This window comes from Procambarus clarkii, chromosome 83, assembly GCF_040958095.1.
Source record: "Procambarus clarkii isolate CNS0578487 chromosome 83, FALCON_Pclarkii_2.0, whole genome shotgun sequence".
NCBI lineage: Eukaryota > Metazoa > Arthropoda > Malacostraca > Decapoda > Cambaridae > Procambarus > Procambarus clarkii.
Window position 1 is genome coordinate 13,812,342 of NC_091232.1, and position 15,023 is coordinate 13,827,364.

Below are 15,023 nucleotides of genomic sequence, written 5' to 3' on the forward strand. Positions count from 1 at the left end.
AAAAGGAAAAGTGTTCGGTATAAGGCACAGAGATAAGCAGTCGCACCAGTATGAGCAGTGTGCACCAGTATGAGCAGTGTGCACCAGTATGAGCAGTGTGCACCAGTATGAGCAGTGTGCACCAGTATGAGCAGTGTGCACCAGTATGAGCAGTGTGCACCAGTATGAGCAGTGTGCACCAGTATGAGCAGTGTGAACCAGTATGAGCAGTGTGCACCAGTATGAGCAGTGTGCACCAGTATGAGCAGTGTGCACCAGTATGAGCAGTGTGCACCAGTATGAGCAGTGTGCACCAGTATGAGCAGTGTGCACCAGTATGAGCAGTGTGCACCAGTATGAGCAGTGTGCACCAGTATGAGCAGTGTGCACCAGTATGAGCAGTGTGCACCAGTATGAGCAGTGTGCACCAGTATGAGCAGTGTACACCAGTATGAGCAGTGTGCACCAGTATGAGCAGTGTGCACCAGTATGAGCAGTGTGCACCAGTATGAGCAGTGTGCACCAGTATGAGCAGTGTGCACCAGTATGAGCAGTGTGCACCAGTATGAGCAGTGTACACCAGTATGAGCAGTGTGCACCAGTATGAGCAGTGTGCACCAGTATGAGCAGTGTGCACCAGTATGAGCAGTGTGCACCAGTATGAGCAGTGTGCACCAGCATGAGCAGTGTGCACCAGCATGAGCAGTGTGCACCAGTATGAGCAGTGTGCACCAGTATGAGCAGTGTGCACCAGTATGAGCAGTGTGCACCAGTATGAGCAGTGTGCACCAGTATGACCAGTGTGCACCAGTATGAGCAGTGTGCACCAGTATGAGCAGTGTGCACCAGTATGAGCAGTGTGCACCAGTATGAGCAGTGTGCACCAGTATGAGCAGTGTGCACCAGTATGAGCAGTGTGCACCAGTATGAGCAGTGTGCACTAGTATGAGCAGTGTGCACCAGCATGACAAGTGTGCACCAGTATGACCAGTGTGCACCAGTATGAGCAGTGTGCACCAGTATGAGCAGTGTGCACCAGCATGACAAGTGTGCACCAGTATGAGCAGTGTGCACCAGTATGACAAGTGTGCACCAGTATGAGCAGTGTGCACCAGTATGAGCAGTGTGCACCAGTATGAGCAGTGTGCACCAGTATGAGCAGTGTGCACCAGTATGAGCAGTGTGCACCAGTATGAGCAGTGTGCACCAGCCCCGCCGTCCGCTGCCATTGCCCATCCCAACATAAAACGGAAGTCGCTAATGAGAAGCTCACGTGAGACAGGGAAAACTTTTCTCCTCCCGACAACAGGACCTCCCCCCTCACCTTCCCTCACCTTCCCTCACCCTCCCCTCACCTTCCCTCACCCTCCCCTCACCCTGATGATTTACTGCTTTTTTTCCTCCCCGTTAATTCACGTTTCATTATCGTCATTCTTAGCTCTCTGATCCTTAGTGTTGAATAAACATATTGTTCCAATTTCAGATTACTTGAAATTGAAACTGAAACTCTCCTAAAGATTAATGAAGGGAAGGGATCAGGCGAAAGCGTCACGCCATTACGACTATATAAGTCAGAATAAGGATTTAGGATGGAACGGGGGGTAAGGAATAGTGCCCAACCACTAGGACGGTCAGGGATTGAACGCAGACCTGCATGAAGCCTGTTTGTTAGACATACACTACTAACTAAAGAGATTCTAGTGCTTTAGAAAAGGAAACAGATAAGACAGAGTTATTCTTGTGGATCTTACAGACGTTTCTAAGGTTATCTTGAGGTTATCTTGAGTTGATTTCGGGGCTTTAGTGTCCCCGCGGCCCGGTCCTTGACCAGGCCTCCACCCCCAGGAAGCAGCCCGTGACAGCTGATTAACACCCAGGTACCTATTTACTGCTAGGTAACAGGGGCATTCAGGGTGAAAGAAACTTTGCCCATTTGTTTCTGCCTCGTGCGGGAATCGAACCCGCGCCACAGAATTACGAGTCCTGGGCGCTATCCACCAGGCTACGAGGCCCCTCGTATCCACTAAGCTACGAGGTTTGGGGAATGTTTCAAGTAATAATCCCACGGAAAGCTTTTTCCTGAAACCCTGGATGGAATACCTATCGTGTCATCAAGGTTTAGTATAAATAATAGTTAAGTGTAAATAATAATAAAGTCTTGTGCGTTTCTTCTCTTTTTTATCTCTTTCTCTCGATATTACTCTCGCCTGCCCTTATTAATCGTCTCTTTGTTGCTCTGTGTTCTCTCTCATCATCCCACCCTACTTTCCTCACTCTTCTGTCCTCGTCTTTCTTTATTTCTTCTCTTTACTTTTCTCTCTCTTGTATCCCTCCTCTGCGTTCTTACTTTTTTTAATTTGCGTTTTATCCTCTTTCCTTTTCCTTTTGTCTCACTTCCTCCTCTATCTCTCTTCCTTTCTTCTGTCTTCTCTCCCCCATCCTTACTGTCCCTCTTCTTCCTCCCTCTTCTCCTCCCCCATCTCTCTCCATCTCGCTCTACCCTGCACTCGGACACTCCGTCGTGTCAAGGTGTTATCATTTAATATTCCCAAGGACGGAACATGTGTGTGAGCTGCTCCTACGAAGGAGGGACCTTCCCATGGTGGGCTCAGGCCTCTCTTCCTCGACCATTTTAACTTTTTCACTAAATGTCAGATTTTCTCGTGGAGAGGACTCCATAAACCCCAGAAATGGGTTCCAAAACACCTAAAATGCTCTCTTTGTCAAGGTGCATGACACAACTTCTTCTTCATACGTAACTAAATGTATTTGTTAGGGATTGCGCTGACTTTATGCAGTGAATAAATTACGAATTTATGTGTTTACAAAAATGCGTACCACAAAACTGGTTCATTCTTATGTTATATGTTGTGATGTGCTGTATATACGTCATTCAAATGTTAACATAATTGTTTTCGTTTTTTATTTTTATTTTAATAGACCTGACAGTGCCCGGGTCCATCCCAAAAGGTTGCAGAATTGATGTCTTGGAAGATCTCAGAATTAAATTATGTTATCCGAACGTTGTCAGAGTTTTGCATGTTATTATCCATCCAATTCTCCTAAAATTATAGTACTTATAGTAAGTATTCGGTCCAACGTTCTAGTATGTAGTGTTGGACCACAAAAAAGTTCACTTTTTGTATACAGAATTAGACCAAATGGCATGCTCTTAAATACGAAAAAATACTAAAGAACTTACCGTACCGTACATAATGTACTGTACTTATAATCGTACATAATGTCTTGTTCCCATGTTGACCAGACCACACACTAGAAGTTGAAGAGACGACGAGGTTTCGGTCCGTCGTGGACCATTCTCAAGTCGATTGTCCTATTCCCATTCGTTGTTCCCATTCTGCCTCGGAGATTTGCTGGACACGAAAACACTGAAAAATCTTTAAGAAGTTATGTTCAATCAACAAAATTTGGTGGCAAGTAACATTATTATGACTGCTTGCATCAGAAGGGAAAACGGCCAATAAGCAAAGATTTATATGCTCTCAGATCCATACGAGAATCATTCTAGTGGGAGTCTCCTTTATACCCAGGAACATATATGCTGGCTGGGAACACAGACAAGGAACAGGCAAATGTCAGATCACAGTATGACCCAGAATTAGATTTTTTACATGAATCGGTAATCTATAACCCACTCCAAAGTAACAGTTTTCAGGAATACATTTTCACTAAAATAATAATTACGTTTCAAGAAGTGGATAAGGGTAGCGACTATTCTCTCCCGTTTTTTTAAGACCTTACCTTCAACTACCTATAATACTACTTCTACTGTTATTATTACTACTAAAATAATAATAAAAGTACCTCTATTACTAACGTAAGAATGATTGCTTGAGCCATTACCAAATTCTACAGCTACCAATATTGTTATAGCTATTACTGCTACTATTACTACTACAACTACTGCATCTATTAATATCATTACAACTAATACTACTCGATATCTACCACAACTAATACATCTATTACTACTACTACTCCAGTACCGGTTTTTAGCAACTGCATCATCTTCTTGTTTCAGTCGCATTTCACTTTGACATTTCCTTACCTTAGGTTTCTTTCCACCTCAATTCCTACTTACTTTACCCCTTTCTTTCCCAGCTACTCTTATATCTACATCTATCTTCATCAATCCCTTTCCTATTCAAGTTCTTTTTCCTTACGTTTCGCTCTCTCTCTTGTAATGAAATAGCTTTTATTTACATTTTTATAAATTCCCGTCTTCACTACAGTACCTGACGCTGCTCAGCGTCTTATTGCATCATCTTAACTCATATACTTCTTCATCACACTTCTACTTCCCCGTCTTAGCTCCTCGTTATTCACAGCTTCAGTTTCTCATAATCCACATCTCACTCTCACACTACACCACCTTAGTAACTCATACATTCAACACCTCACTACGACACACTCAACCTCCTCACTCCCTCATACTCCTATCCTCATTCTCTGCCTCCACCACCTCACTACCTCACACATTCCACAGCGAACTACCACACACACTCCACCACCTTACAACCTCACATTCCTATCCTCTCACTCCTCACCTTACTGTCTCATACCCCAACACCTCACTCCTCACACCCTACCACCTTACTCCCACACACTCCACCACTTCACACCCTCACACTCTACCACCAACCTTCACATTCCAAAAACTGGAGTTTACTCTCACTCAGAAAGTTTGTCAATATCACTCAACTGTGTTGACACACACAACACATCTGGAGTTTATACTTGCACCCATCACAAGACACATTACATATTTACCAATATTAACGATTTTTGTCTTAATATTTAGAGTATTTGTTAAACATGCATTTACGAATCTAATATTCCTTTCAAGTCACAGTGGAATTTCTAAATGCATTAATAGCATATATATTTTTCCCTGTGAAGGCAGTGTTCTGGTTTGCATTGTTATGCTGAATCAATGTGGCAAATTTGATAGCCATCACATCATTGACTGCATATTCATCTGTCTTGTGAATATATTTTCCTAATATATTAATACAAAATAAATATGCAATACAATATGTTGTTTGGTCAACATATTTCAGCCACGTTATTGTGACTCCTCGTCTGCAATATATATGAATGTGTCTATTGTTTAAATAAATATGGTATCATACAGAGAAGACTTACCACACTTGGGTACCCAGTACAGCTAGAGCCTCTCTTCTTAATAACCCAATTCTTCCAAGCCTGCTGGCTGCCTTGACGGGATTTCATTGCATCGTTAAAAGAATAGCCAAGCAGATTGTGTGGGACTATGGCCACCCACTGGAGTCAGCCTAGACCCACAAGAACAGACAACTACATATACAGGCGATGAGTCACAATAACGTGGCTGAAGTATGTTGACCAGACCCCCCTGTACTATCCCCTACACCTGACTTTCCTCCTCAGCTCTCTCTTGCCTATTTATTGCCTGACCCTACCTCCTCATCACAATCGACTTGAGAATGGTCCAGGACGGACCGAAACGTCGTCGTCCCTTCAACTTCTAGTGTGTGGTCTGGTCAACTACATATAATTTGGTCCCTATTCTGTCAGAAACTCTTGGTGTTTTGGCTAAAGTGTAAATAAGGTTTCTCTAGGAACTGGGTTCTAGGCTCATAGATATAACGAGACCCAAGAGCGGCTAGCTACATTTTTCAGCGCCTCAGCGTGGCAATACAGAAGTAAAATGCACACTGTATTCTTGGTTTCTTACCAGCATCTGAGGAGCATAATTTGCTCTACAACTTGAAACAATCTTTGAACCTAATTTGTAAGCAAAATGTAACTGATCTTGCGTATTAAAGTTATTTTAAAATTTGATTGGGTCTGGTGAATGTTTCTAAAGAAGGAATTTTGTTGAAGTTCTCCTCAACATATTTGGAGGTACAGGGAAAGATGTTACAAGTTAGCAGCATTGACAGTGTTTACCTGTTGGTTGAGGTTATCTTTAGATGATTTCGGGGCTTTAGTGTCCCCGCGGCCCGGTCCTCGACCAGGCCTCCACCCCAGGAAGCAGCCCGTGACAGCTGACTAACTCCCAGGTACCTATTTACTGCTAGGTAACAGGGGCATTCAGGGTGAAAGAAACTTTTGCCCATTTGTTTCTGCCTCGTGCGGGAATCGAACCCGAGCCACAGAATTACGAGTCCTGCGCGCAATCCACCAGGCTACGAGGCGAAATGAGGTGTTGCCCAGTCGAGGTGATTTGCCAGACTTGCTCGGCTTTCTGGGACAGTTGATGTGGTGTAAGCGGGGAGTTCTACCTGGGACTTTAGGATAGCAGGACGTACTTAAGTGTAAGCTGGCTGTTGATAGTTGGATGAGAGTGCTTGATTTAAAGTGCTTTTGCTGTTGATGAATATAGCGATTTTTTTCGGGATTGTCGGTAAGGATATCTCCGGTGAATGCTTCTGTGTAGAAGTTATGTAATCTTTGGTAAAGTCTTATTCTTTGTGCATTATCAGGCCGGCTTGAAAGATATGCTGTCATCTTGCCAACATACTGAGGCGTCGATATCTCTTTCAAGGCGCCTGAAAATAACCAAACAACAAGATTCAATCAAAGATTACATTATTTGTACACATAAGCAGACAATTATCAGAGAAATCCTGATCTACAACACCGAAATAATCGACAGATACAACGACATTAGTGTTATCTTGAGGTTATCTTGAGATGATTTCGGGGCTTTTTAGTGTCCCAGCGGCCCGGTCCTCGACCAGGCCTCCACCCCCAGGAAGCAGCCCGTGACAGCTGACTAACACCCAGGTACCTATTTTACTGCTAGGTAACAGGGGCATAGGGTGAAAGAAACTCTGCCCATTGTTTCTCGCCAGCGCCTGGGATCGAACCCAGGACCACAGGATCACAAATCCAGCGTGCTGTCCGCTCGGCCGACCGGCTCCGACCGGCCGACCGATGTTGAGTCTTATTGCTTAATATCGATCTGCTGTACAACACGAAATTGATTATTTTCTTACATAGTTTCTTGTTTGTCAGGAGTAATATATATATTTCAAATTACGAAAAATATTATGAAGTGGTGTTCTGCTATCAAATATGCCTAGATGACAGTTTTTTTTAACAGTGAAATAATTTAAAAAAAAATAGAAAAGAGGATCACACTTCCAGATACTACAATGTGCAGAGTAATACCCACAATGTGCAGAGTAATACCCACAATGTGCAGAGTAATACCCACAATGTGCAGAGTAATACCCACAATGTGCAGAGTAATACCCACAATGTGCAGAGTAATACCCACAATGTGCAGAGTAATACCCACAATGTGCAGAGTAATACCTACAATGTGCAGAGTAATACCTACAATGTGCAGAGTAATACCCACAATGTGCAGAGTAATACCCAAAATGTGCAGAGTAATACCCACAATGTGCAGAGTAATACCCACAATGTGCAGAGTAATACCCACAATGTGCAGAGTAATACCCTGGCTCACGTGCTAGTTGCTGAGATCAGGTAATACAAAAAGAGAAAAGTACAAATATCCCGGGAAGGAGATTATTTCTTTAAGCAAGTTCTCTGCTATCAGACTGAAAATTTTGTAGGCAAGGGCGCTGTAACGCAACACTCAACATACAAGGAGTCTATTATTTGCCTACAAACATATACACAGATGAAAATAATGATTACTGGTTACTACTCACATTCATAAACTGTTACCCTCGTCTCCTTTAATCTATATCCGCCCTCTCCTTTCCCCTTTCCTCTTCCCTCACAGTGCAAGAAAGACTTTGATCCTCCATATCTCTTCCATCTGGTAAACACTCCAATTTTTTCGCTCTCCTGCCTCCCGCTCCACACTCTTCCATCCAAGAAGAAGCGTGTTTTCCCTAGGGAAGGTAAACATGAACGCCACAGCACGCTCCAAGTTAAACTGTGCAAGCCTCCTGTGCACTGCTGCTGCTAGGCACTCATCAAGCAGTCTGGGCGTAATTCCAAGAGTAAACAACTGTGATAATGCTAGCTTATTTTGCAGAAGAAAATTCAGGGAATTCTTCTTTGCCTTTTTCTAGAACATTTACCGTTTTGCGAACTATCGGCAAATTCGGTGAAGTCTTGAAGCCATGCCTGAACGCATTCTGGAAAGTGTTGAACCCATGCTTCAACCTGTTCCGAAAAGTGTTGAAGCCATGTCTCAATGACGTCCAGAAAGTTTTAAAACCGACTCAACAAGTCCTGGAAAGTGTTGAAGCCCTTTCTAACGTTGAGAGGCAGTGTTACCAACACAACGAGATGGCGAGCAGCACACGGTCAGCATCTGCGGCTTTATTCACACCTTCACCGCTGTGTTTCTTCCCAGATGGCGCATTTACGGTGATCACAGAGCTCTGTCCGTCACTCTTGATGTCAACAGCATACCGTTAGCCGAGAGAACTGGGGCGGGTGGCAAGGACCTGGGTCCTGGGTCATCTCGGGGGCCTCGTAGCCTGGTGGATAGCGCGCAGGACTCGTAATTCTGTGGCGCGGGTTCGATTCCCGCACGAGGCAGAAACAAATGGGCAAAGTTTCTTTCACCCTGAATGTCCCTGTTACCTAGCAGTAAATAGGTACCTGGGTGTTAGTCAGCTGTCACGGGCTGCTTCCTGGGGGTGGAGGCCTGGTCGAGGACCGGGCCGCGGGGACACTAAAGCCCCGAAATCATCTCAAGATAACCTCAAGATAACCTGTTTTTCCTGAATATGACACAGTTGCACATGAATACTGAAGGAAAAAGTGTTTAATTTAGTGACCTAGCTTAGAGGAGACCAGATCTGCGAATTTATGATTTATTGGGAGGTTTGACCTGTGTAACACAATCAGCCTATCAAATCATACTTACCCTATCCTAATGTAACCTAAGTCTAGTTTTGTATATTGTTAAAAAAATGCAGGAAGGGGAAACAAAAGAATTATAAAAAATTCACAATGAAAATATAATTATAGCGTAATAAATAACAGGAGCCTGGCTCCTCTGCTCGATCTGACCTCGACCATGTGTCTTCATATTTATAATAAAAATTCTTGCCTAATACCCGCTCTCCTGCGCTGTCTTTTATCCCAGTTAAGACAGGCGGAAGTGAGAGGCGCTCGAGACCTGCGACGTCACGGTAAATGTAACAGATATATAAATCCGGAGAATGACTGAACCTAGAAAAGAAAGAGATATAGAGAGCTTGAGTAAAAGAGGAAGACAGACAGATGGAATGAGACTGAGAGACAGAGCGAGAGACAGCAAAGCAATAACGGTGCTTGTGACGGTTGTGGTTGTGATTAAAAATTGAGATTGGTTGTGATTGAGAGGATTGACGGTTGTGATAAAAATAAACACAACTCCTAGCTGAGAAACATAATGAAGTAGGTCTCCCTTGCTACTGCCTGCCAAGCCTTGCTACTGCCTGCCAAGCCTTGCTACTGCCTGCCAAGCCTTGCTACTGCCTGCCAAGCCTTGCTACTGCCTGCCAAGCCTTGCTACTGCCTGCCAAGCCTTGCTACTGCCTGCCAAGCCTTGCTACTGCCTCCCAAGCCTTGCTACTGCCTGCCAAGCCTCGCTACTGCCTGCCAAGCCTTGCTACTGCCTGCCAAGCCTTGCTACTGCCTGCCAAGCCTTGCTACTGCCTCCCAAGCCTTGCTACTGCCTGCCAAGCCTTGCTACTGCCTCCCAAGCCTTGCTACTGCCTGCCAAGCCTTGCTACTGCCTGCCAAGCCTTGCTACTGCCTCCCAAGCCTTGCTACTGCCTGCCAAGCCTTGCTACTGCCTGCCAAGCCTTGCTACTGCCTGCCAAGCCTTGCTACTGCCTCCCAAGCCTTGCTACTGCCTGCCAAGCCTTGCTACTGCCTGCCAAGCCTTGCTACTGCCTACCAAGCCTTGCTACTGCCTCCCAAGCCTTGCTACTGCCTCCCAAGCCTTGCTACTGCCTGCCAAGCCTTGCTACTGCCTGCCAAGCCTTGCTACTGCCTGCCAAGCCTTGCTACTGCCTGCCAAGCCTTGCTACTGCCTACCAAGCCTTGCTACTGCCTGCCAAGCCTAGCTACTGCCTCCCAAGCCTTGCTACTGCCTCCCAAGCCTTGCTACTGCCTGCCAAGCCTAGCTACTGCCTCCCAAGCCTTGCTACTGCCTGCCAAGCCTTGCTACTGCCTGCCAAGCCTTGCTACTGCCTGCCAAGCCTTGCTACTGCCTGCCAAGCCTTGCTACTGCCTACCAAGCCTTGCTACTGCCTGCCAAGCCTTGCTACTGCCTCCCAAGCCTTGCTACTGCCTACCAAGCCTTGCTACTGCCTACCAAGCCTTGCTACTGCCTCCCAAGCCTTGCTACTGCCTACCAAGCCTTGCTACTGCCTACCAAGCCTTGCTACTGCCTGCCAAGCCTTGCTACTGCCTCCCAAGCCTTGCTACTGCCTCCCAAGCCTTGCTACTGCCTCCCAAGCCTTGCTACTGCCTACCAAGCCTTGCTACTGCCTCCCAAGCTCCTACTTCATGATAGAAAAAAACATTCGTGAATTTTGGATTTTTCTCTTTTGTAACAATGTCGATTTTAAGTCGAAATATTTTACCCATCTCAGACACTCAGACCTTAACATAGCACACACTTCATTCTGATATTCCTGCTCTCAGCCTGTGCTCATATCCCTTGAAAGTCATATTTGTTTAACGCTTACAAACGCGTTATGTTGTATGAGCCAAAGATATGTTGTTGTATGAGCCAACAATAAGCCAAAGAAAAACATTGGGCAGAGTTTCTTTCACCCTATGCCCCTGTTACCTAGCAGTACAATAGGTACCTGGGTGTTAGTCAGCTGTCACGGGCGGCTTCCTGGGGGTGGAGGCCTGGTCGAGGACCGGGCCGCGGGGACACTATATAAAGCCCCGAAATCATCTCAAGATAACCTCAAGATAAGATACACCTGATTAATTATATTTACTTAAAGAACCAGACAAAGTGATATATATTGCCGGATACTAGCTCCTAAAGCATCACAAATTATTACATTAATTACGTTGATACAGCTATTGTTGTCCGTTACAGGTCAGAAGTGACCTGTAAGTTGTCTGTTTCTGGTTATTGGATATAATTACCTGCTAATTTACGTCTACAAATTAAGCTTACATATTGTTCATAATATGTGTAATGTGATGTGGTATTGATGGTAATTGTCACACTAGTGAGTTTGTTACATGTACTAATACTGCAGCCGCCATCTTGTTAGCTAGTGGCTTGTAACAAAAATATTATGCCACAGCACAGCCGCTAGGCAGCTATTGTTACAAGTAGCCTACTACTGTGATCATTTCACACATACACACACACTAACACACACACACACACACACACACACACACGAACACACACACACACACACACACGAACACACATACTCACAAACATACTTTAACGTCCACAGGGACGTTAGAAAGAACTTTTTCAGTGTCTGAGGAGTTAACAGAGGGAATGCACTAGGCAGTGTTGTGGTGGAGGCTGACTCCATGCACAGTTTCAAATGTAGATATGACAGAGCCCAGTAGGCTCAGTAGGCCCTGATGTACAGGAATCTGTACATCAGGTGATTAACAGTTGAGAGGCAGGTCCAAAGAGCTAGAGCTCAACCCCCGCAAGCACAATTAGGTGAGCACACACACACACACACACACACACACACACACACACACACACACACACACACACACACACACACACACACACACACATACACAGGCCAAGTATGCCAACGGCCATACCACGTTGAGAACACCGCTTCTCGTCCGATCAGCGAAGTTAAGCAACGTTGGGTTTGGTTAGTACTTGGATGGGTGACCGCCTGGGAACACCAAATGCTGTTGGCAATAATGTTTGGGGCCTCGTAGCCTGGTGGATAGCGCGCAGGACTCGTAATTCTGTGGCGCGGGTTCGATTCCCGCACGAGGCAGAAACAAATGGGCAAAGTTTCTTTCACCCTAAGTGCCCCTGTTACCTAGCAGTAAATAGGTACCTGGGAGTTAGTCAGCTGTAACGGGCTGCTTCCTGGGGTGTGTGTGTGTGGTGTGGGAAAAAAAAATAGTAAACAGTTGATTGACAGTTGAGAGGCGGGCCGAAAGAGCAAAGCTCAACCCCCGCAAAACACAACTAGTAAACACAACTAGTAAACACACAACAGTTAACAGGTCATTACCACCAGACGAGTACACTAAAGTCACTCCTGTGGTCGGCTGGTTGCACTAAAGGCCCTGTTTGCTCGGGGGAATTTTATACCTACGACAATTGCCAATTAAAATAGCCAGGGGGGGGGGGAGGGAAGTGGATAATCTTCCAGGGTCCCTTATGCATATTATCAGTATGTAAGAAGTACAATAATTTCTCTGACCTTAACTATTGCTATCATTATTCTGTGCTAGCCAAGAGTGGCGAAATACAATTAACAAGTTTTCGAACCACAATGAGCAGTGATTAGTTATTTATTTTTTCATTATATTCACCACTGAAAATATCGGTATTGAAAATGAGTCTTGTCTGGAGAGAAAAAAACTGATTATAATCCATTGATTTTGTGACAAATAATGGACGGTATGAGAGCAGCAGTTTACTCTTAATGCAGCTGACAGTGTACAATAGATGCATTACACTGGCATAAAAATCTATCAATTACATTTTGTGGTTATTGTTAAGGCTCTTCCCTAATGTTTGCTGATCTCTGTTCTCCTTGTTCTCTTATTACTTACTGCACTTTTTTTTTTATCTCTGAATACATAACATTCATATTGTTTCCACTCATTTTACATTTGATATATATTTATGAAATGTATTTCTGTTAAACTCTCTGGCAGCCTCACTCACTTGGGCGAGGATCCGCATCCTCGTCTCCCAGGTCTTTGTCTGTGCTCATAACATTGGGCCTGAGCTCATATCCTGCTGCTATACTGTTAAAAGGACATAACGCTTCTGATTATACCTATACTCTCTCTATCTCTCTCTCTCACTCTCTCTCTCTCTCTCTCTCTCTCTCTCTCTCTCTCTCTCTCTCTCTCTCTCTCTCTCTCTCTCTCTCTCTCTCTCTCTCTCTCTCTCTCTCTCTCTCTCTCTCTCTCTCTCTCTCTCTCTCTCTCTCTCTCTCTCTCTCTCTCTCTCTCTCTCTCTCTCTCTCTCTCTCTCTCCTCTCTCTCTCTCCTCTCTCTCTCTCTCTCTCTCTCTCTCTCTCTCTCTCTCTCTCTCTCTCTCTCTCTCTCTCTCTCTCTCTCTCTCTCTCTCTCTCTCTCTCTCTCTCTCTCTCTCTCTCTCTCTCCTCTCTCTCTCTCCTCTCTCTCTCTCTCTCTCTCTCTCTCTCTCTCTCTCTCTCTCTCTCTCTCTCTCTCTCTCTCTCTCTCTCTCTCTCTCTCTCTCTCTCTCTCTCTCTCTCTCTCTCTCTCTCTCTCTCTCTCTCTCTCTCTCTCTCTCTCTCTCTCTCCTCTCTCTCTCCTCTCTCTCTCCTCTCTCTCTCTCTCTCTCTCTCTCTCTCTCTCTCTCTCTCTCTCTCTCTCTCTCTCTCTCTCTCTCTCTCTCTCTCTCTCTCTCTCTCTCTCTCTCTCTCACCTACAAAACCTTCCTATCCACCTAACTCATTTTTCTGGTTCTGTGTTCGTCCACCTCGCCCATAAGTTCCGCTCTGTCCACCCTTCCTCACCCTTCAGACACAGCATTATCCACCCTTCTCTTTGACGCTGTTGAACATAAATTAAACAGTGAACCACAATCAGTTGATGAAGGGGGCAGTAGATAGAGCTGTCAGCGGCAGGAGGAACAAGGAGTCCTGCCCTTGCCACGGCGTCCATCCTTCTCCTACGAGGCATGTGAGGAGGGGGGGAGGGGCAGGAAGGAAGGGAACTGTCAGAAGAAAACGCCAAGCCGTTAGGACTATATTGCACTGGAAGGGTCAGGATAAGGATTAGGGATGGGACGGGGTGGAAGGAATGGTGCTCAAACACTTGGACGGTCGGGGATTGAACGCCGACCTGCATGAAGCGAGACCGTCGCTCTACCGTCCAGTCCAAGTGGTTGGAAAAGGATCGGGGGGGGGGGGGGAATGGAGGAGTAGTTTGTAGTTTTCAGCTTACGGGTTTTGTTGGTAAAAAAAATTTTTGCCTTCTTAATGTTATTATAAATATTTTTTTTATTTTTTTATTATTATTATTAATAACATTATTATTATTAATATTATTATTAATATTATTATTATTAATATTATTATTAATATTATTATTAATATTGCTATTTTTATTATTATATTCATTATTCTCTCTCTCTCTCTCTCTCTCTCTCTCTCTCTCTCTCTCTCTCTCTCTCTCTCTCTCTCTCTCTCTCTCTCTCTCTCTCTCTCTCTCTCTCTCTCTCTCTCACACATGTTCGTGGCAGTAGTGTGCTGGCATCATGAGCGACCCATCAGCAGCTGGTCAATGAGGGAGCTCCTGTATTCATTACCTTGAACTACAAAAGGTTTGATTCAATTACAACTTCCATTAAAAAATCGTCAATGAAGAGATAATCATCTCCTGATTCCTGCGGCTCCTGGGAAGAATGGAGCACTTTACTCAATCAACTGAAAATCCTTTAAATTATTCATTGGGGTGTAAACTTCTCTTTAGTTTGAACTGTTATCAGATAAGATAGAAGAAAAAACAGGATAAATGGTGTTTGCTCCGCCCAACCTCATCAGGATATTTGTCTGGTGGCATACCTTAGAACCATCTCCAGTTTAGTCTTGTGCTTGACTGGATACGGGCTCCTCGCTGGAGCTGCATAATCCAGGATAGGTCTGACATATGTGGTATATAAGGCCCTAAATGATTCCTTACACATGTTTCTAAAAGCAATTCTTGTGTTGGCCACCCTAGAATGTGCTGCATATTGATATTGTCACCAGGGGTAACTTAGGGCCTCACTGTCACCTTCCACAGTGGAGTATGGATATTGTCACCAGGGGGTAGCTTAGGGCCTCACTGTCACCTTCCACAGTGGAGTATGGATATTGTCACCAGGGGTAACTTAGGTCCTC

General features: G+C 44.8%; 1 protein-coding gene and 1 non-coding gene across 2 annotated transcripts in view; both read left to right on the plus strand.

The window, feature by feature from the left end:
* LOC138358456 (carbonic anhydrase-related protein 10-like) overlaps positions 1–15,023 on the plus strand; it is a 221,226-nt gene that overhangs the window by 142,334 nt on the left and 63,869 nt on the right. The window lies entirely within an intron of this gene.
* LOC138358487 (5S ribosomal RNA) lies at positions 11,726–11,844 on the plus strand. Its single transcript, XR_011225415.1, has one exon. It is a non-coding gene; the product is annotated as a 5S ribosomal RNA (ribosomal RNA).